This window comes from Topomyia yanbarensis, chromosome 3 (assembly GCF_030247195.1).
Source record: "Topomyia yanbarensis strain Yona2022 chromosome 3, ASM3024719v1, whole genome shotgun sequence".
NCBI classification, from domain to species: Eukaryota; Metazoa; Arthropoda; class Insecta; order Diptera; family Culicidae; genus Topomyia; species Topomyia yanbarensis.
Window position 1 is genome coordinate 170,332,678 of NC_080672.1, and position 15,868 is coordinate 170,348,545.

General features: G+C 36.2%; 1 protein-coding gene across 7 annotated transcripts in view; it reads left to right on the forward strand.

Moving 5' to 3' along the window:
• Positions 1-535: 535 nt before the first annotated feature.
• LOC131692514 (uncharacterized protein CG3556) overlaps positions 536-15,868 on the forward strand; it is an 82,579-nt gene continuing 67,246 nt past the window's right edge. Inside the window, exons 1-2 of one of the 7 annotated variants that reach the window (XM_058979604.1) lie at positions 540-667; positions 1,199-1,491. The gene's annotated coding sequence lies outside the window, so the exon portion shown is untranslated. Of the gene's footprint in view, positions 668-1,198; positions 1,492-1,540; positions 1,988-15,868 lie in introns of all 7 variants that reach the window. The other 6 variants (XM_058979608.1, XM_058979607.1, XM_058979610.1 and 3 more) reach the window with 6 other exon arrangements.

Below are 15,868 nucleotides of genomic sequence, written 5' to 3' on the forward strand. Positions count from 1 at the left end.
TCCGAATGTAATATGTACAACACTCATGTCGGGCGTTTATACTTTGTGGGTGTTTCGACTAGGAAGTCAGTCTGTCGGGTCGGAAAGGAGACAAGGTACCTTCTGAATAGCTGAGGATGAATGAAAATAACAAAGAAGAAGCCCGAACTTGCATTAAATTCACACCATGGGCAATGTGTTGGGATATTTTCGTGAGTCAGACTGTCGCCATGCCGGTATATTGGTGTTGGTCCTTTCGGTCGTTTCCGTTTAACCTGAAGTGGCGCATGCTCCGTAAGATGTAAGCATTCCGTGGTGTCAACAAAGAGCTGAATTCATAGCACGTTCACGAAAAAGGTTTAGTAATAGAAAAGTTATGCCTATATTAAAATTGTCCTATGTAATGTCGTGGCACCACGGAAATATCAATGAATTGTGCAGTGTGATAAGTACTATACAACCAAGTTTTTGACAAACTCCATTAGAGATCAGTTCGCGTTACGTGGGAGGTTAAGGGTTGTCGAAAGGATACGCATATACCGAGCCTTCGTTTTTTCAGCTGTTGTCAGTTGCCTTTGGACCGTCGATTGGATAAGACGTAGTGAAACGAACTCGCTTTAGGGGAACAAGGAAGTAGTGTCTGTTTTTGTGATGTGTTGCTAGATCCTTCTAAAAGTGTGTATATGCTGTGAGTCATAACATTTTACCAGGAGCAGGAAGTGCTAAGCATCACGGCGGAGGGTATCGCGGGAAAGCAGTTTCAACAACAACTATTTCATTGCTTTAAGCCGCTTTAGTGTCTTGTGGGAGGACGGCTGATGACACATAAAATAATCTCGCAATTTCATGAGACAAATGCGGTGAAAATCACCTACACATCCTGAAGAACTATGAAACCTTTGTGATTATAGGAATATTTGGTTATTTTGTTTATTTTCGTGTGCCGAATGTTGAAGTAGCGAGAAGTGGTTATGTCATCATTTAAACTTTTTTATTTTATTTTTAGTTCTTTTCGTTGCTCGTCGAAGTGGTAGAAGAGCAACAGAAGCTTTATAGTTTCGACAGCAGATGTTCTTTGAGTAGAGAGTTATACTTCTACCCAAAGTTATCTAGTCGGTGATTGAAAGTTTTTAATGGTTTTTGGTATGCAACATTCCTATGCTGTGTGTTTCTCTGCATTTTTGTTTGGCGCATTCTTCGACTGTTAAATCGTATAAAGTGGAAATATAGTGGATCTTGTGTGTTCTGTGCGTTTGGATAGCATATGGGACTAAATAACAGTACATCAACAAAACATCTTTCAAGAAAATAACCTCCACAATTATCTTCGGAATTCATGTGGCTTGTGTTCCATATACAGTCACAGTAAATTTCGATGATACTATCCCGGTGAAACTATCTTTAATTGCAATCCAAAAAGTCTCGTGCAGTGCTTTACGTTATTTGCAGTGGGATGCTTGAGCTGTAGACGAAACACGTTTGGATAAGGATTTTCTACTAGGTTCACAACAGGCAATTCCAATTACAAATATCTCAATATATCTCAAGTTGTACCGTCTAGTATTGTCTCAGCAAAGCGAATACCAATTTGTAGTGAAGTAGTGATTTGTAGATAGTATTATAATTAACGGATTTAAAAACAAATCGATGGATTTTTTAAGTTCAAGGATGATACATACTTATAAAATATTCAAATATCGATTAAATGAGTAAAACGAATGAACATAGCTAAAAGGATAAAAAATAACTGAAAAATATTCACAAAACTGTTTTACTGACATGTGACTGATGTCCAAAAAGAATAGCAATTAACTTTTCAATTTGCGGTTAATCGGATACCCTGTCGGTCTATTAAAGGTGCTTTCATTGGACACATAACGGTTAAAATATTTAAGAATCCTACTCAATCATAGGCTGTCTACAAGTGTGTTGAGTCACATTGTCCGCTGGTCCGAATGTTCTGGTGGAAATAATTACATTTAGAGTGATCTAAGCCTCATTCATTTAGGTAATTTTACATGCACTTTGATATTTAAAAACACAAGAAAATTCATTTTTCCACTGTTTGCAAAGGGTAGAAAAAAGTACCTTGGGGCGGGGATGCGGGGATAGTATAGTTGGTAAGACGATTGCCTTGTACGCAGTTCACCTAGGTTCGATTCCCAACTTTGCATATAGTGTTAGAATTTTCTAATAGGAACAAAAGGGCAAATAACTCTATGATTGAAACCTTTTTAATTAAACGAAAATTTCCTGCTATACAAGAAATAATATGCAATCAGATCATTATCATTATACATCCCACGCATTAAATGCAAAATACGGCCGCACGATTACTCAAAGAAGATTCCATTTTTTCATTATATTCTATTTAACCCTTCATGTTCATGTTGTTTATAAACAACAATGTTTGTAAACAGCAATAACTTTTGGTTTAGATAAGATTTGCTCTCAAAAATAGGCAAAACTAATAAACGTTATTATTATCTTTTATTTGAGCACTAACAGTTATAAGTGTTTTCTGCAGAACTGAAGTTATTGCAATTGATTTGATTGGATTCCGCTGAACTAGTGCCGCCACAGACAGTTAACGTAAAATGAAATTTTGAAATATTTATATTATTGCGTAACATTTTTGAAAGCAGATAAAACCCATCAATTTAGTACGTCATCGGTTACGTTTTCCACGCAGCATGGCTATTGTAGATATTCTGGGAGAATTGTATTGAGCATTGGAAGATAAAAATTGAGCAGCTTCAAGCACTGCGGGGAAAAAAGGGAAAGGGAAAAGGTTTTTAATTTTATGGAAAAATAGTTTTGGAACACTATATACACTAGAGACAGGTTGAGCATGAAAGGGTTAATAGCAATTGTAATTGAAACTTCAATTGAGGCGTTTTCAGGGCAAAAGAAATCTTAACCATACATTGATGAACACACTTAATTTTTTCTGTCAATTATCAGCTTTTTTCGCATCTTTTGCATCTCAACAGGTGAGATCTCAGTAAACAATTTTTTGGCTGAGATCTCAGTAAAAGTGACGTTTCATAGCTGATACTCGGAACACTTTACTGAGATATTATTTTAAAAATTTGGCTTTTGGAAAATTACCGAGCCGAACTGAGTGTGAAAGCATTACACTTGCACCTACCGTCAACATTTCAGTTGGCTGTGGCGGACTTTCATTTTTTATAAAACTCAGTACAAATTTCTTAAATATTTACTTCGTCAGGGTCGTGATGTCTTATGATAAACGCCATTTCGGGGTAATGTGAGTTAGACATGCCATATTACTGAACTTTGAAATCACTTTTTTTCCTCAGGTGATTCGCATTTAATGCCAAAAGATCCTGACTCCTGCGTTGCAGAAGACAAAGAGTTAAGTAGCCGGGAAACTCTAAGCTTGTTTATTGACCCTATTCCACGCTTTTCTAAACTTTCTTACTTCAAATCCTTGCTCTCCCTTGAGTACTATGGCTCTTAATATTTGAAAAATACTTCACCTTCCAGTCCCTTGCTAATTATATGTCGTTACAATATAAAAAAAAATGAAATCGCGACAAAGAGGCGTTTTCAGAATTTTGAAGTTTTGCTTGGTTACTGATATATAGCACAACACGACTATGACAAGCATCAATTTCTCAATTGATGAGATGTATCGTGTAGGGCTACCAACCGTCCTTATTTTAAAGGACATGTCCTTAATGTCCATGATTTTGGGAAGTGTCCTTAATTCTACTTCAAATGTCCTTTATTTTAGCCTTAATTTATATTACCATATTTGAAAACTATCTGATCAAGTTCATTCATGTGAATGAAACATTTCGTTCGCCATTTTAGTTGGCCCTTCTTCAGATGTCATGTTAAAATTGAAAAGCTTTGATTAATTTGATTGATTCAAGTGAAGTTTTAAATTCCAATATGTTAAACATACCTCATTTTATTGAGTGTTGGAAGAAAAAAAAAACGAATTGGTCCCTTAATTCGAAACGAATTTTGAACAGGAATTGTATTCGTTTCTAGCACAGTGTTTCCTTCGGAAAACTTCTTAGTCGCTTCATGGACTATTCTTTAAGCAATGAGTTATATACTTCGGGAAAAACTTTGTTTTTTTGGAAATGAAAATGCAATGCAAGGTTGTTTTTTTGTACTAATGCCGATACAAATTTAAAATGCAATGTGCGATGCAACACTATAACCAATCGATCTTATGTTTTGCACAATTCTTTGGAACACCAGGAAAACAAATAAAGCACTGCTTTGAAAAAAAAAATCTCTGATTGGGCCACAGCATCTGTCCAACAATCGAATTTGATTCGCTAGTTTCCACACTTCTTTTGCAGTACACGCCAAGTTACGGCGTGTTGCCTAGAACAGAGTTTCAGGAGCTTACCGATCGCCAGCATCTAGTTTAGCCGCCCTTTCGTTTACTGGGAGACGTTAGTTGTGTAAAGCACCTGTTCGCATCTCTAATTATTGTCAGATTGACTGTCAAAGTAAATTTGACAGTGGATTTTGGTACTCAGATGCTTTTGGTTTAGTTGAACAATGGTCCAACTAGCGGAGGTCCAACTAAAAAGCGGTTCAGGTAAAAAGTGACCAACCAGTGAATCACGACTGTTTTGCAAATCTTTTCTAAAAACCACTCAACCAACCACATTTTATTCAAAGATGAGTAAAATTTGTTAGTTTCGATCGAAATTCTAGATTTCGCGATTATCCCATATCCCATCCTGTGACAACACAAATCCAGGCAACAATCCTAGTATCAAGTATGCATGGAAGCCAAAAAGCTTATAGTAAGCGAACAGATATCTTTGATTATATAAATAATTCCTATGCAGATCTACCACAATCAACAGTTGGGCTCTTGTCTCAAGAGCAGAATGTTTCCCACCATAGTTTTCTCTGTTCTTGGTTGACTTGTGTTTTCAAAATTTCATTAGAGATTTCCACTATTTTTGGAATTTTCTTCGATTGACGATTATACAAGAATATTTTTTCATTTCGCCTGCCCACAATTGTTTAATAGGTATAAATTGCCTCGGGATTGTTGATGAAACAAACTAGTATTTATTGTATCGATTTTGTTGGCTATTTTCGGCAAATTTGAGACTAAGAGAAACGAAAGCAATGAAATTGAAAGACGGATAGGTATTCTAGAGCGAATCAGTTATAAACTTGAGCTTGTGCTTGTGCGACCACCCCTGGCTGCTACTCCGTTATCGATCGGAACTAGCTGAAGTTGCACAGGGAATCAGTAGATAATTAGGCTTGGGATTAGCGAAACATCTTTCAATGTGCAACTCCTGGTAATCCTGAAGTGTTTCTGATCAATACCGGCGCCGGCCAGGCCCAAACGTAGATCGCGGAAGGAAAGGGAAGGAATTGTTAGTCCTATACTTGCTTTTGCTAGAGGCCTACTGCGCACTCCACAAGTATCAAGGGAGGAGGATATTTTTGTTAGTAGAGTATAGAAGTTGGATATACTTCTTCTTTACCGACGTCAGAGAGGTGATTCCACGACTTGGACTAGATATCGATCCACCAATTTCATGGACCGGGGACCAACGGCTTTACTTCCCTTCCGAAGGAAGACGTGACCACAGATTTTTTCACCTCGGAAAAATCTCAACGACCTCGGCTGGAATTGAACCTAGGCCAACTGGAATGAGTGGCGATCGCGCTTACCACTCAACCACCGGCGCCGTCTTAGAACGAATCAGTTATAAACTTAGAACGGAAAACTAGGACTAGGCAGGCTCATATGGACATGATCGAAAGGAAATGTGAAGAATTATTTGCCTTCTGCTAAGTAGGAGTTGCACCCAAGTCTACCGCATGGTCTATGGCAGAACATAACTTATCATCATGTTTTACTTAGTATTTATTGGAAATTGAAGAAAAATTGTTCCAATTTAATCATACATATGGAAAAGTATAACGCTGGGAACAGTGATCTATAACGTATAATTTTACAAATTATGTAAGATGCATGCTTATATGAAATCGTCTGTGCACATTTGTGTCATGTCATATATATTTTATCATCGACACACTTATGACACGTATAAGAGCGACTTTGGATAACGTTTTAAGTAAAATCTCTCAAGATAGTCACCCAATCTTCACATAGAATCATCAATTGTCTACTCCCAATAGCTTCTAGCATTTATAACTTTCAAGATATTTAATCTCAAACTTTAAAAATCTATTTTTCTAGAAAAGTGCTAAATGGTACTTGTCATGAAATTGATAATCCTTCAGCATAAGTAAGTTTTTTTTAACCGAATTTTAATCCCGATTGCAACAATATTCGAATTTTCCTGCGAACGAATTATTTATTTTTAGCCGGTATTTATAGGGGAGCAGTGCCTAAGACAGGTTAAATAGCAAATTGTTTTGCTCGCATATCTTATATTTCTCATACTTGATTATTGCAGTATCTTTTAGAAGCATTTGAAATCTTTTGGTAATGTTATCGTATCATTACATTTTTATTTAATTTTGCAGTTTGTGAAAAACGCAAAGTGTCAGTCTTACCTAACGTGTCCGCATTAGCCGACTTTTCCCTATTGGCTATGCTTCATTGCTGATTATTACAGGTGAGAACTTGTTCAGCGATTTTAATGCTCTGAGTACGATTCTTATGCCTGAAGTTTATATTTCATTTTTACATTCTTACATATTTTAATCAAGTTTATGTATTCATGCGACTTTTATTTTCGGTCTCCCATTTAAGAATAAGTTAGCGAAAATCGGTTCAGCCTTCTCTGAGACACTAGATTTGAAAAAATATTTAACGATTTTTAATGTGACAACGCTCGTCAAACTGAAGCTCCGGAACTGAAAGTCCGATAAGTATGCAACTGTTCTCGACATTTCATCTAGATTGTAGCAATGAACTAGAAAGTATTTTATGTCGAAAGTATTTTATGGCGAAAGTATTTTATGGCGAAAGGTATTTTATGGCGAAAACGATATCTTAGGAACCCATGAACTGATCAATCTGATATCTCGTACAGTTGTTCCTAATTGTACCAGCTAGTTTGTCAATCAAAACATTTTTATTTGAATGATTTTTTTTCGACCGGTAACTCCATTTGTGCTACGCAAGAAAATTAAGTTGGACAGTAATGTATTATTTTATTATTATGACCAAATCTTATCTTGATAATTGAATCGAATAAGTGTAAATATTAGCCTTCTAATGGTATGAATAAACCAGCTCCATTATGTGACGTATCTCTAATAAAGAAACAAATCAAAATATAATTACACATGGTGAATTTAATTGTATTGTTTTGCGTTACATCAGCTGAGGGCACCTCGATACATTCAAATACTGTTTAGTGCATTTTATAGCTAAGTTTACTTACAGTGAATCAAAACATTTATGCATAGCTTTGTCAAAAGAAGTTTAACGAAGACTTTTCGCAGAGGTATGCAAAAAGTAAATAGATACATGGAATGTTCGATAAACGATTATAAAGTTGAGTTAAAAATAAATTAAGCGTTTACATGAAACACGATTAATCACACAGTAGCGATGCCTGAAGTTCTTTTGGCAATGCTTAATTTTAATGTGCTTGAAGGAATGTGTTTATATGGAAAATTCAATTTAATGCGGTACCCCTTGCTGATTTTATGAATAAAACATGAACTCGCAGGGAATTGCCAAATGGTGCAATACAGCCTAGCCCTGGTGGCAGCAAAGGCGCCCAGTATGGTTACATTTCCAGTCTGTCATGGACCGAAAACCTCGGGGAAATATGCGCGCAATGTATATGAATGCTTACTTAAAATGAACACCTTAATTGTTTACTCATCATAATTTATGCAAAATTTAATTACCCGTCGTTTTTAATAGAGATTACTGAGTGGTGCCGTTAATGAAACGTAAAAATGGAGACATTTTCCGGCTTAACAGATCGTGACGGTGTGTAAATTGTTTTCGTAAAGGTTAATTAATGAGCGGTGTTATGGATTGGACCTAATTTCAATGCACGTAGCAAGCATTTTTTGCGGGCAGCTGGAATAAGTTTTGATCAATAATCATCGATTCCACATTTTTACAAACATCGAGACAAACTGAAATTGAAAAATACATGCCCGCGGGATTTTTTCAAATATGTATATGTATAGACTTGTAGCCATGAGACTAGAGATTTTTATTCTTCCATCTATCGAGCCTAAATTACAGCATTACTTTAAACAAAAATTTATGCTCCGAGTGGTCCCCGTCGAACTGGCAGGTGTTTCCCCAGATAATTTTGTAGTATTGCTCAGATGCGGATCGGCAACACACCGAGTTGTGCGTGTGATGTTTGTTCTGTAGGTCCCATGTTTGTTAACTCATACGACAGAGATTTTTCGTGCCACCTTGAAGTCGCATCAAACCATTGATGGTGTACGGTACAGGTGGAAGAGGGCACTTCTGAGAATGATAGGAAAAAAGAAGAGGGGTAGTTAAATTTTTATATTGATGGTTTTTAGAAAGGTGTACACGAGGGGCATATGAGCCTATTGCGGCTTTCCAGTACATCCCGAACCGGAACATTGGGTGTTTTTTTCGGACCCGTTGGGAATCCAATGCCCAGAGTCCAGACAATATGTTCGATCTCGCCACAATCGCAGATACCAGTATTCGCAAGCCCAATACTCGGAGATGAACGTTTAACGTCTAGTGATTGGATATGAGCCGGGACATCACACGAATTAAATCCCCACCCACATCCATTACTCTAAATCAAGATTTCTTTGGTCTTTCGTTGATGTCACCTTCTAAAGCACCTTCTTAGCTAAAGCGCTTCTTCATTAGGATCTTACAGATAAGTCACGCTAGAGCTCCCATATATTCCCCAGGAATTACGGAATGTGCTTTCACGCTGCAATCCTTTCTTCAAGTTACACGCGATTGAGCAAAGATTAGTTGTTAGTAGGGTGATTATAATAAATTCCTTCATCTTTCTACTGTGCTTGACTTTGCTTCCGTCCTTTGGTTTAGGAGGGTTATAAAAGGAAAACACAACGCAACTCTACGTGAAGAGCTTTAGCCCAGATCTTTTGGGCCGTTGGAAGTGAATGAATTTATGAAAACATGACAAGAAGTTTCAAATATACAGGGTATACCTAATACTTTCCCAGTCGAACCTAAATTGGGAAACCTTTTCCATCCCGAGGAAAGAAAATCGGATTAAATTCTCTCCTTCGTAATAAACGTGAGTCTGGAGTTGTCGGCACTTTTTTGTGTAGACCGATGCACGTTTGATTTTCTCTACTTATAAATGCTTTTGTTTAATATTCCGGTTCGTCAACATTTTTTCCCATTGTCGCTTCAAGGTTGTTTTTTATCGGACCGTTTTATCATTTTTGGATTGTATATTCATTCCCGCAGAGATGTGTCGTATCCGCTTAGTCAGCATTGATGACAGTTGGGGGGGAAATTCGATAGAGGATTTTTACACGTTGCCGTTGTTTTGTTTCACCTTGATATTTTACCTCTTTTGATAAGCAATAACTACTTGTTTTATGTATACGAGTACTTAGTTTGTTGTACAACAAACTACTCATTGTTATAATTTATCTTGGGTAATATAGTAAATATTCTGACTTGAAACAAATTAGATAAAAAATAAAAATAAGACCAAATATTACCAGATATTATAATTATATTATAAGGATAAGTCATAGCAAAATCTGGTACTAACTTAACCATTAAATGCATACTGTTGCCAACATGCCGAATTCTGTGATATAAAGCCTCAACAAAAGGTAAATAAGGTATCCATACCTAAAAATGAGTACCAACGAAAAATGAGTTTTATGCATTTAAGGGTTAACAACACCTTGATGTTACCTACAACCAAAGCAGGAACACGAATATATTCTAAAACAAACCATTGTTCGAGCATGATGCCACACAGGAAATAATTGATTTAGGTACTTCTGAGACCAGCGAAATCAAAACATGGTTCGGCTTAGCAAGCCAATATGAAGGGCATTATGCTATATTTATCTCTAAGGAGAAATTGGGCAAAAACTTATATTACTCCCTGAAAAGAAATTTAGGTTAACAATCTTAAAGAGAAAATTGGACAAGAGTTTAGTATTGCCATAGATAGAAATTCATCTACTTTCATTTCACAGATTTAGCAATGGCAGTAGCATTCAATCCTTCAATTAGTATATTCAAATAATTTAAAACCGTGCTCCACCACCCCACTAGACCTCTTTTAAAAGGTAGCAAGGTACAAAAATAACTTTTGTTAAAACTTCAACGACGAAAGACACTTTTAGCGAAATTATCTAGTTTTATAATTTTAAAGTTTTTAACCTTGATGAACATTTTTTAGAACATCTCTGCAAAATTATAAAAGTTCAGATAAAAAAATGAAATGAATCGTTAATTTCGCGATAAATGACTTCAATTTTCAAAATTGGTTGAAAATTAGAAAAGTTACGCAATTTCTTCAATAATGGAATTTCGACTTGCATCGGATAACACTAGTTTTTTTTTTATTAACGTGACTTTAAATTTTTATTCATTCGTCGCGCGGATAACACTAGTGTACAGCATTTCTGAACAAAATAAGCTGGTGGTCATTTTCAATGTAAAATCGTGTGCTGAATCCGAAAATGAAGTCCAAAAAATACACAGTAGAACAGTTTTCGAGTTACAGTAAAAAGAAATGAGTTTCACCCATAAAATTAAAAATGCTTTCAGTAAAATACAAATACCTCCGGTTGTAGTGCATCGACATGTAATATTATTATGGTTAATTAAAGGTATTTAACATTTTGTTCCGTCATAAGCTTCCGATATCCTGGCGTTGTGGAGCGTGCAGTTTACAGCGTTTCTTGAACATATGCGATTCTGTATGACACATTTGAACATTATTCGTATTTTTAATGCCAAATTTTTGATGACATTACTCCACTGAGCCTGAACTTATTGTTTTAAGAAGTCTTGAATCATTTGGATAAACGAGTTCGAATATTACCCCACATTAAATTTTCTCAAAATTCTTCCACTTAGGAGAGACCGGGGCTAGTTGGCGGTGTTTTCAGTTTTCATTTTTTACCGCTTTGATTTTGGTAGATCTTGCAAAATAGAACACGTTACATGAAAGGGTAGACTTTTGGCAAAATCTCTGAATTTTATTAAAATGTTTGATACGTTCTCTTCATTTCTAGAGACAAAAATACCCCAACCACCAACTAGCCCCGGGCTCCCCTACTTGTTTAACAGAATTCTGACAGATTATGAAACAAAGCCTAGAAAAAATTGGAATCGAGACGGTTCAATAAGTTGCCCTAGAGAAACTCAAAAATCTCCATTCTACAAAAATTGAATAACTTTCACAATTTCCATCCGATTTAAACTAACAGGTGCTTATTTTCATTGGTTATTGGTAGGCTTTAATTTCCCATAAAATATATATTTTTAGGATTGCATTATCTTGCCCAAACAATTGACCAAACGCTCATTTTTCTTCAAAAATGACGAAAAATCAAGAAAAAGTTCAATAGATTCGTAAATAACGCCAGAACCAGTAGTCGCACTAAAACAAAATGTTCTGACGATCGAAAGTGAATTTACTTATCTTTAATTCAACATTATAATATTTCATATCGATGCACTACAACCGAAGGTATTTGAATTTTACTGAAAGCACTTTTAATTTTAAAGGTGAAATTTAAAAACTTACAATATTTTTTGGACTTTATTTTCGAATTCAGCACGAAATTTTACATCAGATATGGTATTCGAATTTTAACCCTTAAATGCGCAATATTGTTTTAAAACAACATTGCGAAAACCATCTCAAAATTATCATAGTAACGTATTGAAGCTGTGAAATAATTTTCAGAAAATTTGAAAAAAATTGGTTTGCGCCTTTAAGGGTTAAAGTTCAGATTTTTATTTTTATTTTGTAAACTAGTGTAATTATTGGGCTTAAACATTCAATTTATGACAAAACTTTTCAATAGAACTAGTGAATGTTAACAGCTATGTCAAAAGAATATAACACCATCTCTCTTTTGAAATATTTTTCATTTAAATAAAGAAATAAATACAGGTATTTATTGGGCAATATCACATCTTATAAAAATCCCCTTATTTGCGCTTCTGAACTAGAGTTACAAATCCTATTTTTCAAGATTTCGATTAACCTCTTTATTGCTTCGAGAAACATTCCCGAAATATGCCTACTTTTTCATGTTCTACAGTGGCATAACACCTTGAGGAGCATAGGAGTGTTTAACCCAGTTTTCAACAATTTTTTTTTCTCCAAAAAATCATTTTTTTTTTTGTTCATTTTAGTGACTTTCAGCTTTGATCTGGCTCACCTAATCATTTTTAATTGCATCAAAATATATTAATAGTTTCGAGACATACACGATTAAAGTCTTAAAAGCGGTTTTAAAACTGTATTTCTAAAATGTTAATATTGCAATGTATTTATAAAGAACAAAATCGAGTTTTTAGGAAACCCCTATGCCTCCTTAATCCAATATCATTTTAATTCAACTTTGGTCTCAGTTTCAGATCGGAAAAACGATGAATATTGTAACAATGGTAGAAATAAAACGAAGAAAACAAAGCTCCATCAATTCCTTTCAAATCGCCACTTTCTGGCATTGATATTGATAGTGATTGCACTTGTGGGTGCGCCGATCTGGTGAAATCGGTGAGGTAAGAAGAACGCCAGGGAAGCTATCGAAAACTGCACGTCGAGCAAAAATTCGCTAGAGGAATGCCAAGTAAAAAATTGATAGCTAAGTGCTTGTTCAATAATACCTCGCGGTAGTTATGAGCGCAGTATCTTACAAGCAAGATACGAATTTCACCGAACGGCAGAAGAAATTCTTTATTCAACTAACGAAGAATAAATTGCTTAGTAGGAAAACGATTATTTTTAGTCTTTCCCTACGTTAGATAAATAATCTATCTTCTCTTCTGTACAATGTTCATGTACATTTTAGTAAGATATCTCAACACCAAAGTAGGTTATGTGAGATATTTATAGTTCACTCTGCACACGTACGGGGTGAAGAAGTGGTAAATCAAAATTGGCTTTCGAAGGTAAGAAGGCTTTGTATTTTGGACAGCGAACTTCGTAGTTTGTGAATAATTCAAATGATAATATATTAACTTATATTTTCGATACAAGTTTAATGGTTATGTTCGTATAGTTGTAATAATTGTATGAAAGAATGTTAAGTAATTAAAAGTTTTATAAAAATTCAAGCACTATTATTTTTACAATATGTTAATCGATTATTTTTAGCGAAAATCGGACATTTGGCTTCAAAACGCTACGAAAATTCAAAAATCGAGCAAATAATTAAAGCTCTTTCAGTGACCTGGAATATAATGTGAAGAAGAACTGTCCAAAATGCAACGTGTAACATTTCCAAATCGATTATTTCATTGGGCCGCGATTAGGACATGGATTTTCTGAGTCATTGCATAACCTGTCTGAGAAAGGCAAAAACAAATATTTTCACAAAATGTTACGGAAGGAAAATTCAACATAATTATAAAAACCTGTTTTAATCCATCAAGCGGTGCAATTGTGTCTTTCTCATTTATCCCAACTATTATTTAATGCCTGGTTACGTTCAACATAACATTGTGGAAATGTCTATTAATTCTTATCATACTTAACAGCATATATAAGTACACGACTCTCACGAACCTGATAAGCAACATGTCGATACTGAGATACTTGAAACAAACAAAAATATAATATTTATATAGCTTAATCAGCGTGAGTTCAATGTGTCTTCATGTTAACTTTATGGTGGAGAAGGGAAGGGATATAATTAGTGGGAGGTGGAGGATGCGTCGGGAACCACATAACTTATTTTAATATACTGGGTGGATGAAGGGATTGCAGGAGGGTGGTCGGTCTGAGAGGGGAGGGGGTGAGAGAAGGGGCAGGGGGGGTGAGAGGTAGGAGGTGGAGGAGTAGATAATTTCTAGAAAATCGCGAAAAAATGTTACGAAAAATCAAATAGAAGGTATGTAAATCCGGAGTCTTTGTTGTTTCATTGATTTCAAACAGAATCAGAAGCTGCACTTTTCCCGCCAATTGTGTATTGTACTAACGAAATAGTTCTTTACTTCGCATTCTTGTGAAGTTTTTTAAGCATCAGTTTTGTTTGAGCTTTTCAAATGATTGAACAAATATGTATAAATTTTCAAATATCTGGGACTTTTCTTTCTCGTTGCAAAAATCACGTAAACAAGCTTCTTTTTGTCTCCCAAAGCAGTCCAACCCCCTTAAGTGTACATACTAATTTAGGACACTTTTTTAACATAAACTGACCACACAACCGAACGAATGAAAGATTGTTTGCTATAGTTCGATGCAATAGAAAAAAATTATCCTCAAAAATAATCCTAAAGTAAACAGTATTCGAAGAAGTTTCTTGTAGATGTAACAAGTGGTTTAGTTTCGTCCAAGATTGATTTTCGCGCTTCGTAATTATTGTGTTTATTTATGTGTAGTAAGTGTCAAGAAAATAATTGTAAGATCTAACGGTAAACAGCCCACCAAACACCCGCATAGCACGCAGCCATCCATCACATGCAGCCGTTTACACCACCCACCACTGGTAGCGCATATCGAAGGAAGTAGACGACCATGGAGGGTGGCGATAACTACACAGCTATACGGACAGAATTGGGCGGAATATGTGGACGACTGAGGGGTCAACGGTCGAGGTTCGACGTGAACGACCAGGACTAAAAACGCCATTAGCCTGGTAACCACCTAGCAAAGCTGTACAGGAAAGTTGAAGTGGAAGGCAAAGTTTTAAGTTGAATATTAAAAAGTTTTGGGCAGTGATTGCATTTAAGTGACGAAAGAGGAAGCGAATAAGGAGAAGACAACCAGGTAAAGGCCCTTCCAAGTAGAACTTCCCATACCAACCCGACCTTATCCACTGCAATATTTAAAGTCCTACCCCAACTGTTCCAACAGGACCCTTCGGTTTACCCTTGGAAACCTCCGGAGCATGCTAGTGCCAGACCCGCAAACCACTATAAAACGCGCAGTATAGTTGCGTCCGCCATCGCGAAGTCAGCGCCGACGCCATTTCGAGCGGCATCCTTTTAGCTGCCTGGATTCGTTACCACATCCAGGCCAGCACAGCAGGGTTACCGAGGTCCTTCTGCAGGAAATGAGACATCGTTTATCAGCCCCCAATACCCCGTGGCCGCCAAAGAGTTACGAGAAAACCGGCCATCAACGAGACGCAGTAGCAGAGAGGGTCCCGAATCAACAGTAGCTGTAGTGCCGCCATCGGCACCCGAGGTAGGAGTAACTTAAGAAAGTGGGTGGAAAAGTGCAACCGGAAGAATTGACATCGATATCCCGAATAAAGTGGGTTTTTACTTGAAGATCCAACAAGTGTTTTCTTGGCAATAGTTCGCTATCGCAAGCCTTCCCTGAGAATTGTAGAGGTGGGTCTCATAAGTGCTGGGAGTAACGACCTCGCCAGTTACATAGACGAGCTTATACTGATTTTATTTACACTTACTTGGAACTATTTATTTCCCTTCCAGCCTTTCGACATATGATCCAGATCAATCTGAGGGTCATATGTTCGAAAATTAGCTGTCAGAAGGTTCTAACAAATGAACGTTTGCACACTGATAAAAGTTATAAAAGTGGTTATTTCTAGCGGTAGTAGATTGAAAAATATGTCCTGATGTCCATTTCTTTTATAAGAAATCGAAAACGTGATTGTTTCTGAATTCATGCATTTTATTAAATATGGGTACTTTATTCAATATGGGAACAGTTTTTTTCCTAGGATCCCATGCGCTGGGAACTGCAACTAATAAATTTTACTTGCTAAACAGTTCCCCTCG